Genomic DNA, 14,658 nt, shown 5'->3' on the forward strand with positions numbered 1-14,658 from the left:
AAAAACAGGAACGCAAATGGCGGCAGCTATGGCGGCCGCCATTTGCATTCCCTTTTTTTGCTGTGATAGGCTACACAAATATTTACATAGCCTAGCACGGCCTCTGCAGGGACGCAAATGGCATCTCTGCATTGGCTGTGATAGGCTACGTAAGTATTTATGTAGCCTATCACAGCCTAAATGGGGAAGCGAATGGCGGCCGCAAACACGGCTGCCATTTGCAAAACAGAGCAAACAGCACCAGATAAGTGCTCCGTTTTGCATGCCTTTTGTGGGGTGGTGGGGTGGGGTTTTTTGTTCTGCCACAGATTTCAGGGGGCTGAATGCACTGGCATTCGGCCTCACTGAGATCCGTGGCGGAATTCTCTGACATCCCTACTCCCAGTATTCCCCAGAGCCAGTGTGCTGTAGTGATTAGAGTGTTGGACTGGGATTCAGAAGACCTAGTTTCTAGCCCCCACTCAACCATGAAACTCACTGGGTGACTTTGGGCCAGTCATAGACTCTCTGCCTAACCTACCACACAGGGTTGTTTTAAGGATAAAATGGAGAGATAGATAGTCATGTATTCCACCTTGGGCTTCTTGGAGGAAAGACAGGATATAAATGTAATAAATAAATAAATGTATGAAACACAACTCATGTGGAATATTCACACAACTTCATTCTCTAGTATCTGTCAGTTTTCACCCCACTATAGATTCCTAAACCTTCCAGATTATTTCTCAGAACTACCAAAGAAGCTTCCTTCTTTGGGACTGGAGGACAGAATGACAGCAGTTTCAGTAGTTCAATAAATGTGGGAAAGGAAGTACAAGTAGGCCCACAAAACTAGGGAAGGCATTCAGCCCCACGGAATCCGTGGCGGAATGGCCTCCTGCCCCCTCGGCCGCCCCGCAGAACCCCCCGGGACGGCACTTACCTGGGGCGAATGCGGCGGTGGCTTTGGCGGTGGGTGTGGCCGTGATAGGTGGCAGGCCCCTGCCATGATAGGCTATGTAAGTATTTACATAGCCTATCATGGCTTGAAGAGGAGGAAGCGAACGGCGGCCAGGATGGCCGCCATTCTCAAAGCAGCACGGACGGGAACAGGTAAGTGCTCCATTTCACATGCCTTTCGTGGGGTGGGATCAGCAGGGATTTCATCTTTTGTGCCTTTCGTGGGTTGGGGGTGGGGGCTTCGTTCTGCGATGGATTTCGGGGGGCCGAATGCACTGGCATTCGGCCTCACCAAGATCCGTCGCGGAATTCTCTGACATCCCTAGATATGGTTCAGGTATCATGTTTTGTGTCTCACAGTAAGGAAAAATATATTCATTTTTACTGAGAGAAGACTCATCAATAAAAGAATCCAGGAAAGGATCAATATTTTTCTGGGGCATATTTTGATCATGTTTCTCATCCTTTTGGGAACTTGTATGCTCTTTTAATAGGCCAAGGTTGTCATCTGAACTAACAAAAATATCTGACTAAAAGAAAGAACAAGCAGTTGAGGGCACAATCTTATGCATGTTTAGACATAAAAAAAGTCCTCCATATTCCACCATGCCCCAGACAGCATGGCTGGCTGGGGCATGCTGGGAATTGGAGGACTTTTTTCTGTCTGAACATATAGGATTGCACCCTATGTATTTGAATTTAGAAATTTCAAATTAACCAATGTTTAGATTAAACACAGACATTATTTTCCCTGATTCCACTCTATGGGGAGGGGAGCAGGACTGTTTTTGCATTCCACGTCACTAAGATACATTTACCCACAGATCATACCCCCACCATACATGCATCCAGCTGAATGTGTGAAAAAGGCCCTTCTATGCACATATGGACTTTCATATAGTTCAGAAACCATGCATGGAGAGACTTTCCAACATGATTCCATTTAAAAGCAGATTTTTAAGAAATAGAATTAGCTCCTTCCACAGCACACGGAGCCAGTAAAGCAGCATATACATTGACAAAACCCCACTTTCATGGGACAAACAGGGTTGGGTTGGTGGAGTCCCATGAGTAGAACAGAATGTCCTCAACTGCATTGGTGCAGTGCAATGAATCAGCGGAGGCTTGCTCCAGCCTCTGTCTCTGCTCCAGCGCTCAGTGAAGTGCAATCGAAGGCAATGAGTTACTTCCGAGTAGACATGTTTAGCCAGCTCAACTCCTTGTGTCCACCCTATCATGGAGGGATTTCTCCAATCAGTGCTGCTCCCTCCAGCCCATGCCAAAGCCAGTTGGGGTCACACAAACTCCCAAACCGCATTGAAGCTGCTGTGATGAGGAAATCTCTGTCGCAAAACGAGTTTGCAAAAAAAGCCAGTTTCATGGCACGACAACACATTGTTGCTGAGGAGAGGGGTGTGTGTCATGTGCCACGATCATTGGGGAGCAGTGGTGGAGCTGCAGTAAATCCCTCATGAGGATGGGGTAGGGATGGCGGAGAATTTCTCCCCGAAACTTTGGGGACCCCCCCCCGCCCCCTGCACCCCTCCCGGGACGGGACTTACCTTCACCGAATGTCCCTCCCAGCGGCGGGTCCGGCCGGCGGTTCGGCAGGTGTTCGAGCAGGGTGTTCGAGCAGGGCTGCCGCCGCCGCCATTGCAATCAAAGAAAAAAAAAAAACGCCCCCTGATAGGCTACGTGACGATTCACGTAGCCTATCATGGCTAGATCTGCAAAGTCAGCCGTGATAGGCTACGTCAATCGTCACGTAGCCTATCACAGGTGACTTAAAAAAAAAAAAAAAACACGTACGGATAATGGCGGCCCCCATAGGGAGCAGCCATTCCCGTTCCTTATTTGGTCTCTGTAGTCTACATAAATGTTTACGTAGACTACGGCAAAAATAAGGGCAACACCATTTGCGTTGCCCTTATTTTCGCCGTAGCCCTGCTCGAACACCCGCCGAACCGCCGGCCGGACCCGCCACCGGGAGGGACATTCGGTGAAGTTAAGTCCCGTCCTGGGGGGGGGTGCAGGGGGCGGGGGGGGTTCGGAGGATTTCTCCCCGAAACTTGTTCAGGGGGCCGAACACGTTGGCGCTCGGCCCCCCAAAGTTTCGGGGAGAAATTCTCCACCATCCCTACCCCATCCTCATGAGGGATTTACTGCAGCTCCACCACTGCTCCCCAATGATCGTGGCACATGACACACACCCCTCTCCTCAGCAACCATGTGTTGTCGTGCCATGAAACTGACTTTTTTTGCAAACTCGTTTTGCGACAGAGATTTCCTCATCACAGCAGCTTCAATGCGGTTTGGGAGTCTGTGTGACCCCAGCTGGCTTTGGCATGGGCTGGAGGGAGCAGCACTGATTGGAGAAAGGGAAAGTTCCCATTATGAAAGGGTGGACATGAGGAGATGAGTGGGTTAAATATGTCTACTCAAAAGGAACTCATTGTCTTCAATTGCACAGTGAAGAGAGGGGTTGGGAGAATTCCTTTGCCTGTTGTTTTAAATCTTTGCTCATCTGGACCAGTCTACACATAGAGAAGTTTAGTTTAAAAGGTGATTGCCCCCAAGTGACCCTTACTCCCTCCATGATAGGGTGGACACGAGGAGTTGAGCTGGCTAAACGTGTCTCCTCGGAAGTAACTCATTGCCTTCGATTGCACTTCACTGAGCGCTGGAGCAGAGACAGAGGCTGGAGCAAGCCTCCGCTGATTCACTGCACTGCACCAATGCAGTTGAGGAGATTCTGTTCTACTCATGGGACTCCACCAACCCAACCCTGTTTTTTTTAAAAAAAAAAACTTTCGCGTTCGCGGCCGGGCGAGGCGGGAAGCCTCCCCCCCGGCCTGAATTTCAGCCGGGGCGAGGCGGGAAGCCTCCCCCCTCCAGCCTGAACTTCGCGGGGGGAACAGCGATGCGCCTCCCCCCCACCGCGAACGTCCTTCGACGACAGGTAAGGGACTTCCGTCACCCCTAGGATGGGGTCAGGGATTCTGATGGAAGTGTCTATAGATGTATGTGCATAAAGCCCCCTTTTAGCTGAATTTAGCTGAATCTGCATAGGTCGGTGGACACATGGTATCAGGATTGATTCTGAGCATAGGGAGATACTTAGCAGCTCAGATTCAGAAGAGAAGCAGCCAGAACTGGGGGAGGCTTTTTCACAGGCCAGTTCAGATATGGATAGGTGTGCTTCTCAGGTTACCAACTCCCAGCTGACCGGGTATGAAACCTCATCCTTATCCCACTCTGTGAGAAGCAGCAAGCATGAGGAGGGGGGGATTGAGGACTGTGACCTAAGAGACGTGAGACAGCGGCGCAGAGCTAGGAGGGAAACGTCAGGGGCGGAGCTCAGATGGTTGACCCAGTTAGCAATGCATGAGAGGCTATGCAGGGAAGCATCACGAGAGGGGTGGGACCTCCCTCCCTAAGTTAGCCTAGCCAAATAGCCTCACTTTCAAACTGCGGGCAACTTTCAGTGATCCCATTGGAATCTCCTGGAGGCATTCCTTTGTAGCCAGAAAGCCTTCGAGGATTTGCCTCTGTAATGAACCTGTGAATAATGAATTAAAGGCGTGAGACTGAGGCCTCTCTATTGGTGTGTGTGTGAGTGCTTAAGGATAGAGGGGGCCAAGGGATTTGTGACACATGGCATATGAGGAATACCCTGCTCCCCACTTGAACCCATTCATTGAGTGCATGAGGAAAACAAGTGAATAGAGTAAGAGAAATAGAGGCAAAGAGCCATTGATCTTATCCCTAGTATGCTCTTTTCATATAGATGTTGCCATTTCACAAACTTCAGAGATGCATGAGACAAAGAATAAAAATATCTTGAAAATGCATCCTCTGAAAGGATGTTCTGTCACGTTTTGTTTATATTAAAACTTCATTTAAAAATAAACAATGTGATCCATTTACTCTTAGGCTCCATTTCAAAACATGTATTTCATTGTGTTTTATCGTATATGTTTTATTAAAACAAAAACAGAAAACATGTGTATATTTTAGGGATGGCGGAGAATTTCTCCCCGAAACTTCGGGGGGCTGAGCGCCAACGTGTTCGGCCCCCTGAACAAGTTTCGGGGAGAAATCCTCCGCCCCCCCGCCCCCCGCCCCCCCCCCGGGACGGGACTTACCTTCCCTGAATGTTCCTCCCGGCGGCGGGTCCGGCTGGCGGTTCGTCCGGTGTTCGAGCGGGGCGGGAGCGGCAGCCGGTCTTTCGACCGGCTGCCGCCCCCGCCATTGCAATAAAAGAAAAAAAAAAACACGTCCCCTGATAGGCTACGTGACGATTCACGTAGCCTATCACGGCAAGATTTGCAAAGTCAGCCGTGATAGGCTACGTGAATCGTCACGTAGCCTATCACGGGTGACTTTAAAAAAAAAAAAAAAGTGTGTACGGATAATGGCGGCCCCCATAGGGAGCCGCCATTCCCGTTCCTTATTTGGTCGCTGTAGTCTACGTCAATGTTTACATAGACTACGGCGAAAATAAGGGCAACGCTATTTGCGTTGCCCTTATTTTCGCCGTAGTCTACGTAAACATTGACGTAGACTACAGCAACTAAATAAGGAACGCGAATGGTGGCTCCCTATGGGGGCCGCCATTCGCGTACGCGCTTTTTTTTTTTTTTAAGTCACCCGTGATAGGCTACGTGACGATTCACGTAGCCTATCACGGCTGACTTTCCAGATCTAGCCGTGATAGGCTACGTGAATCGTCATGTAGCCTATCAGGGGACTTTTTTTTTTTTTTTTTTACTTTCGTGTTCGCGGCCGGGCGAGGCGGGAAGCCTCCTCCCCGGCCTGAATTTCGGCCGGGCGAGGCGGGAATAATTTTGCCTAATTTTCTTTTCTAGATCTACAAACTCTCTCTTATATTTAGCATTATAAAAGAAAAATTGAAATTTTTAAAACTATTTTCCTAGATAAAAAAAGCATTAAGAAAGAATTTAACAAATGAAGATACAAAGATAATTCAATGTAACACTGTGTCTAGAAATTAAGCTGTTCAAATTCTCTCAAAACTAAATGAGATGATTGAAATTAGTTTTCAAAAGACAAGAAATACTTAGGGCACATGTTTCGACAGAAAAAGGTCCTACAACTCCCAGCATTCCCCAGCCAACATGGATGAAACATGCATAGGATTATGCCCTTAACTGTTGTCTTTTTATGCACTGAATTCCAGGTCATTTTCGTCAGCTGTAATTCTTGATAATATTAAGGACGAAAGTTGAGGCCCTTACCCTGGTTTAGTCCCATCACGATGCTACATCATGAATATAAGTGGAATTATATTCCAAGGGAAAGAAAGTCCTGTTAGCTAGACTAGGTCATTGACAACTAATCAATATTCTATGTATTCACAATCGGATGTTACAGAGAAAGTACAGTCCTTATTATCTGTGACTGCTTTACAATACATTTCAATTATGTTTCCCCCCTTTTTTCTACAGAATGTACATATTAGGGATGTCAGAGAATTTTGCCACGAATCTCAGGGAGGCCGAATGCCAGTGTATTCGGCCCCCCGAAATCGGTGGCGAAATGGTCTGCCCCCCCCGCCCCCCCGGGATGGGACTTCCTGGCGGCGGCGGCGGCGGCTCCGGCGGCAGCTCTGGCGGTGGTGGTGCGGCGGCGGCAGCTGGTCTCCCGACTGGCTGCCGCCGCCACCATTTCCAAGTTTTTTAAAAAAACAAAAACAAAAAACATGATAGGCTACGTAAACATTTACGTAGCCTATCACGGCTAAGTTTTAAAAAACACCGTGATAGGCTATGTAAATCTTTACATAGCCTATTACAGCTGAGTATAAAAAAAAAAAAAGTGCGTATGCAAATGGCAGCGCCCATGGGCGCCGCCATTTGTGTTCCTTATTTTGGCACGTCCTAGTCTACGTAAACATTTATGTAGACTACGGCGAAAATAAGGGGAACGCAAATAGCGTAGACACTACGCTATTTGCGTTCCCCTTATTTTTGTCGTAGTCTACGTAAATGTTTACATAGACTAAGATGTGCCAAAATAAGGAACGCAAATGGCGGCGCCCATGGGCGCCGCCATTTGCATACACGTGTTGTTGTTGTTTTTACTCAGCCGTGATAGGCTACGTAAATATTTACGTAGCCTATCACGGCTGACTGCAGGGACGCAAACGGCGGCAGCTATGGCCGCCACCATTTGCGCACCCGGCCGGCCAGGATTCGGGGGGGGAGGGACGGAGCACCTCCCCCCCTGCCAGAATTTTGGGGGGGAGGGACGGAGTGCCTCCCCCCCGGCCAGAATTTTGGGGGGAGGGACGGAGTGCCTCCCCCCCACCGCGACTCAAATTTCATTAAAGGTAAGTGACTTTCATACATCCCTATTACATATTAGTTTCTTTTATAAATAAAAAATGTTAAACTAGTTCCAAAGGCCCATTCTTAGATATATTCCATTTTAAATTCAGTATATTAGTATATTGTAAGATAATTTGTTATTTTGGCAATTACCAAAGTGTTATTAACCCAGGATCCTTGATGTATCATTTATTCACTGAATTAAAATTTTTATACAACATGAATTGTTTCATATGATCACTTCTTCAAGGCCTCCTGATGTATTCTTTCTTTTGTAGATCATTATAATAGCATGTCCAGTTTTAGAATTCCTGTTTCACGTGGTTGAATCATTTTTATTTATCAGTACTGAACAATCTTGGCAGTGATAAAGGACCATTGTACTAGTTCTTGTACCCTTCATACTAAAAAGCCTGTTCCTTTCATTAGAGTGATCATCAAGTCCATAAAGTTTCTTACTGTCAAGATATTGACTTACTTTTCAAGATAAACTTGACAGGTTGCTGTTGGTTCACCTGTTTCACTGTCCTTTGCAGAAGATAGTCTCTTGAACACATGTCGTGTATATATACTTAAAAATTTGGGGTGGGGAAGAAAAAAAATTCATAGAAGTCTTTGCTAGCATATTTGAGTCAGTTTCTGTAGTATTTCACATTTTACAAAACCTTGTTTCATATTGTCAGCTATTGTGATACTTCTCATAACGTAATGCTCGATTATTGTTTTGTATCTTAATCTTACAGTGGCAAAGCTCAGGCAGTGATTGCTGTCAAGCTGAAGGAAATCAGGTACAATAGCATGTCTGGATGATCACTAACTCCTTTAGAAAGTCGCCTCCCACCCCATTTTAATAACATGCCATTATACGGGGAAACCTCAACACTGCAGACACCACCTCAGGCATGGCTGTGGAAGAGATCCCAGCCCCCTTCCTAAAAATTGCAACTTCCATTTAGTCAATTACGGGTGCAATCCTATGCATGTTTCAACAGAAATAAGTCCTACAATTCCCAGCATTCGCCAGCCAGCCATGTTTAAACATGCATAGGATTGTGCCCTAAGGCCACAATCCTATGGCTGCTAGTCAGCGGCTAGACAGCCATAGGATAGGTGGGTTCCCGGGAACGGCCCTGTGCTCCGTGCTCAGAAGAGGAGCATGGAGGGGCAAAAAGGGGGCGTTCCTGGGGGCTTATCAGGGGCAGGGAAGTTAGAAATCCTGGTACAACACATCCAACATGTCATCTGGCTGCAGCTTCCTGTGCTCCAAGGTCCCACACGACTAGACAGCTATTGAAATCGGCTGTCTAGCTGTAAATGCATGGTGGCTGAAGCACAGAGGGGACGATCCCCTCTGCACTTCTCCTGCACTGCATTGGATGGGTGGTCTCCTCTGAGTTCGGAGGTGGCCACCTATCCTGATAGGATTGCACCCTAAGAGAACAATCCCATGGACTGCTCTGTCAATAGACAAAAGGCTCTGAGTTCAGAGTCCTCTGTCTATTCCTCCCATTACACCTTTTGGAAACCACCACCAGTTCAGCTAGATTGGCTTTTGAATCCATCTGTCTTACTTACTGGCATTGGGTGAGGATAACGCAGGAGAGGCTGTAGGAGCCTGCAGATTCTAGCCTCACCTCTCCCGTCCCTACCCCCATCCCACGCCCTTTCTACCCTCCCCAACTTCCTCTGATGCCACTGTTGGGAGGGTGACCCCCTGGGAAGGGGAAATAGGCCAGGGTCAGAGTCCCCCTCCTGAGGTCATAGGTGTCTACTGGCTCAGGAGGGGGACTCCGACATATCCTATGGTCCCTGGGATGCTCTCCCAGGGACCATAGAATTGCTCACCCTTTTACTCATAACTATCTACACGTCCCAGGGAGACTGTTGAACCTGTGAACCAGTGCCTGGAGGCTGTTTGGGGATGGATGAGAGTAAAGAAGCTGATGAAGGCTTACAACTGGTCTTACATGGGGTTGCACTCCCCCTAAAAGTCCAAGTGTGTAGTCTGGGAGTCCTCATGGACTCTTTTAACTGGGAAAGCCCAGGTGACTGCAGTGTCCAGGAATGCATTTTACTAATGTAGGTTGCCTCAGTGATCTAGCAATGACCAGGCTAAACTAGTGTAATGCTCTGTATGTGGGATTAGGGATGGTGCGGGGGCACCTGTCTTGGTCCAGAAGTCCAGCAGACCACCCATGCCTGTACCCCCAAGCTGCTCCCACTGAGCACCTGCTCCCGCTCACCCCCCCCCCAATGCTTGCCTAGCCACCCGCACTTACCCGGACCCTGTCCTCCTCTGCTGCAATTGCCATGTTTTGATCTGAAACAACATGGCAATCACAATACTGCACACATAGACTTGTACGCAAAATGGCATTGTGAATCTTGCATATATGGGCAATTCATGACACCGTTTCGCATATGAGTCTATGTGCGCAGTTTTGCAATTGACATGTTGCTTCAAAACATGGTGATCGTGGTGGAGGAGGATGGGCCCCATGTAAGTATGGGCGGCTCAGTGGGCAGGCGTGGGGCTTGAGCACGGTCCAGGGGCATGCGAGTGAGGGCAGGGGCTGGGTGGGCACCCGGAGAACCCAGGGGTTTGTGTGCCTGTCTATCCCTATTTGGGACTGTCATTGAAGATGGTTCAGAAACATCAGCTGGTGCAGAATGTGGCCACCCGAGTGTTGGTGGGGATGATGCAATTATAAATGCCTATACTGCGCCAGCTGCACTGGTTACTGGTGTGTTTCCCAGCCCAACTTCAAGTGCTGGTTTTGACTTTAAAGTCTTACACTGTTTGGGACCAAGTTCGTTGAAGGACCACCTTCATCCATATCAACTGCCCATACATTAAGATCAGCAAAAAAAGGCCCTTCTCATTTGCCCACCTGTGAGAGCAGTTAGGTGGGTGACTACATGTGAGATGATCTGCTCTGCAGTGGTCCCACACCTCTGGAATAAGTTGCCATCAGGGCCTGCCATGCTCCATCTGCAGGCTTTGAAGAAGGCCTTGAAAACACATTGTTTTACTCTGGCCTTCTCCTAATAGGTTCGCTGTTTGTATTGCTGGTTTTCTTGCTGGTTTCGTTGTTGGTTTTCTTGCTGGTTTTATTATGTTCTTCCTGTTTTATTGTGTTTTCATCACTTCTACTTTCTGTTTTGTACTTAAATCATCAGCACTGTAATCCTATGCATGTCTACTCAGAAGTAAAGCCCATAAACTTCAATGGGACTTATTCCCAGGTAAGTGGGTATAGGACTGTAGCCTAAAATACCCTAAAATGATCTGTTTAGGATCTAATGGCAATGAGCCCCCAGTAATCTCCAACATTTTTGCAACAACTTGTTTCCAAAAAGTTATGTCTGGGCAGCCCCACCAGAAACAGGTAGGGATGTACGAAAGTCACTTACCTTTTTGTGGATTGTGTTCGCAGTGGGGGAGGAGGTGCTCCATCCCTCCCCCCAGAATCCTCGATGGGGGGGAGGCAATCTGGTCCTCCCCCTGGAATCCTGCCTGGCCAGCTCCGCTCCGCAGCTGGCCAGGCCCGTCTGCAGCTGGAGTTCCAGCCGTGGACGGGCTGCTGCAGATGCAAATGGCAGCCACTGTAGCTGCTGCCATTTGCATCCAGCCAGGCAGACATGATAGGCTATGTAAGTATTTACGTAGCCTATCACGGCTGGGCAAAAAAACCAAAAAAAACAAAACAGTGTACGCAAATGGTGGCAGCTACAGCGGCTGCCATTTGTGTTCCCTATTTTTCGCCGTTTTGGCCAATGTAAATATTTACGTAGGCTATCACAGTGGAAAAAAGGGGAATGCAAATAGCATAGTGGGTGCTATTTGCATTGCTTTTTTTCCCCGCCGTAATAGCCTACATAAATATTTCCATAGACTAAAACAGGGAAAAATAGGGAACGCAAATGGCGGCTGCCGTAGCCGCTGCCATTTGCATACGCTTTTTTTTTTGCTTGGCTTGCTGTGATAGGCTATGTAAATACTTATGTAGCCTATCACGGCAAAGACCAGGACAATAATGGTGGCTGTGGCAGCCAGTCAAAAGACCAGCTGCCACTGCCGTCGCCAGACCCACCGCCGTCCGGAACATTTGCCCCAGGTAAGCCTCGTCCCGGGGGGAATCCATGGGGGGGCAGGGGGCAGGCTGTTCTGAGATGGATTTCGGGAGGCCAAATGCCAGTGCATTCAGCCTCACTGAAATCCGTGGTGGAATTCTCCGCCATCCCTACAAACAGGTAGGATCAACACCACACAGCAGATCTTTTTACAAAAGACCTCCATGATATTTAGGCTGTAATACTCTACCCACTTACGTAGGAGTAAGTCCCATTACACTCAGTGAGATTTACTTCTGAGTAGGGATGGCGGAGAATTTCTCCCCGGATCTTCGGGGGGCCAAGCGCCAATGCATTTCGCCCCCCGAAATCGGCGGTGAAATTCTCTGCCACCCCCCTGCCCACCCCTGGGACAGGACTTACCTTTGGCGAATGTCCCTCCCGGCGGAGGGTCCCGGCGGCGGTTTGGCGGCGGTTCGGCGCAGGCGGGGGCTGCGGCCGGTCTCCTGACTGGCTGCTGCCGCCACCATTGCAAAAAAAAAAAAACCTAAAGTAAAAAAACCCACACACACCCGTCCATAGGCTATGTAACGATTTACGGAGCCTATCACGGCTAGATTTCCAAAGTCAGCCGTGATAGGCTACGTAAATCGTCACGTAGCCTATCACGGGTGACTTTGCAAAAAAAAAAAAAGCGCGTACGCAAATGGCAGCGGCCCATGGGCGCTGCCATTTGCATTCCTTATTTTGGCACGTCTAGTCTACGTAAACATTTACGTAGACTACGGCGAAAATAAGGGCACGCTATGGAACCAATTACCTAGGGAGGCGGTGGGCTCTCCCACACCGGAGGCATTCAAGATGAGGCTGGACAGCCATCTGTCAGGGATGCTCTGACTTGGATTCCTGCATTGAGCAGGGGGTTGGACTCGATGGCCTTGTAGGCCCCTTCCAACCCTACTATTCTATGATTCTGTGATTCTATATTGCTATTTCACCCTATATACTGGGATAGCCAACCTTTTGGGGCTTACAATTTGAGAAAACTGTCTTGGGCACCAGAATAAAATGGCACCAGCATAAAATGGCTGCCATGGGAGGTGTGGACAAGTAATCTGTCTGAATACAAAGCAAAGGTGGGGTCTGAGTCCCAACACACTAAGCAACTCTTCTGAAACCACAGTTTTCAACAGCAACAGAAACCTATTTCACAGCAATTCCAGCTGCTGCTAAGAAAATGTGTTAATTTAAAAATAACAAGTAGACAGTGTGTGTGTGTAGCTCTCTCCCTCTCTCTCTCTCTCTCTCTATATATATATATATAGAGAGAGAGAGAGAGAGAGAAAGAGAGAGAGAGAGAGAGAGAGAGCACGCACTATATATACCTATACACGCTAGGGATGTACAAAAGTCACTTACCGTTTCGCGGATCTGCTTCGCGGTAGGGGGGGATGCGCTCCGTCCCTCCCCCTGGAATCCTTGATGGGGGAGGCGCTTCGTCCCTCCCCCAGGAGTCCTGCCCAGCCAGCTCCGCTCCGCGGGGATTCTGCAGAGCTGCCAGCCGGCTCTGCCCACAGCTGGACATCCGGCCGCTGGGCAGCAGGGATGCAAATGGCAGTAGCCGTAGCCACCGTGGTTTGTATCCCTGTACTTAACTGTGAAAGCCAAGGCTGGAGTTAAAATCACTGGAAGAAACATTAAAAATCTCAGCTATGCAGATGATACCACTTTGATGGCTGAAAGCGAGGAGGAGCTGAGGAACCTCATGACAAAGGTGAAAGAAGAAAGTGCAAAAGCTGGGTTGCAGTTAAACCTCAAAAAAACCAAGATGATGGCAACCAGCTTTATTGATAACTGTGGCAAATAGAGGGAGAAAACATGGAGGCAGTGACAGACTGTCTTTCTAGGTGCAAAGATTACTGCAGACGCTGACTGCAGCCCAGAAATCAGAAGACGTTTACTTCTTGGGAGGACAGCAGTGACAAATCTTGATAAAATATTGAAGAGCAGAGACATCACACTGACAACAAAGGTCCGCATAGTTAAAGCACTGGTATTCCCCGTAGTAACCTATGGCTGCGAGAGCTGGACCATAAGGAAGGCTGAGCGAAGGAAGATAGATGCTTTTGAACTGTGGTGCTGGAGGAAAATGCTGAGAGTGCCTTGGACTGCAAGAAGATGGAGCATTCTAAGGCCTCCTGTGAGGCCTTGGCAAGGCACTTTGCAGATAAAATTGATCAGATTAGGTGTGTTACTCTGCATGCTGTGGATACAGTTAGTGAGCAAGAGGCGGCCTGTGGCAAACCAGTTTTGTGGGATCGGTTCCAGCTTCTTCCTCCTGATGAAGTGGACAAGGTGCTTTCATCTGTACGGCCGACCTCCTGCTTACTTGATCCTTGCCCATCTTGGCTCATTATGGGCTGCAGAGAGAGACTGGGTGAGGGGATCAGGGCGGTGGTGAACTCATCCCTTGAGGAGTGAGTGATGCCATCAGCCCTCAAGGAGACAGTGATAAGACAGCTCTTAAAGAAGCCCTCCTTGGATCCTCAAGTTTTGAACAACTTTCGCCCAGTCTCAAATCTGCCATTTTTTGGGCAAGGTGATTGAGCGGGTGGTGGCGGTGCAGTTGAAGGCACACTTGGAAGAAACTGATTATCTAGACCCATTTCAGTCAGGCTTCAGGCTTGGGCATGGGACAGAAATGGCCTTGGTCGCCTTGGTAGATGATATGAGGAGGGCTCTGGATAGGGGTGAATGCTCCTTCCTTGTTCTCCTCGACCTCTCAGTGGCTTTTGATACCATTGACATGGTATCCTCCTGGACTGCCTGGAGGGGCTGGGCATTGGAGACACCGTATTGCAGTGGTTCCGGTCCTTCCTCTCCAGCATGTACCAGAGGGTAGCACTGGGAGAGGAGGTTTCGGACCCGTGGCCACTTACTTGTGGGGTGCCACAGGGTTCCATCCTCTCCCCGATGCTATTTAACATCTATGTGAAGCCTCTGGGGGCTATCATCAGGAGGTTTGGGGTGCAGTGTCATCAATATGCGGATGACACGCACCTCTACCTCTCATTCAAATCTTCACCAAGGTTGGCTGTAGAATGCCTGTCCAAATGTCTGGAGACGGTGAGTGGCTGGATGGGGAGGAATAAGCTGAAGCTGAACCCTGACAAGATGGAGGTACTTTTGGTGGGAGACAAGAGGAAGTTGGGGGATGTTGACCTGGTGTTGAATGGGGTACGGCTACCCTTGAAAGACCAGGTCCGCAGCCTGGGGGTCATTTTGGACTCCCAGC

The sequence above is a fragment of the Heloderma suspectum genome, chromosome 3 (assembly GCF_057233095.1).
Source record: "Heloderma suspectum isolate Gila_16-S chromosome 3, 16-S_ref, whole genome shotgun sequence".
Lineage (NCBI taxonomy): Eukaryota > Metazoa > Chordata > Lepidosauria > Squamata > Helodermatidae > Heloderma > Heloderma suspectum.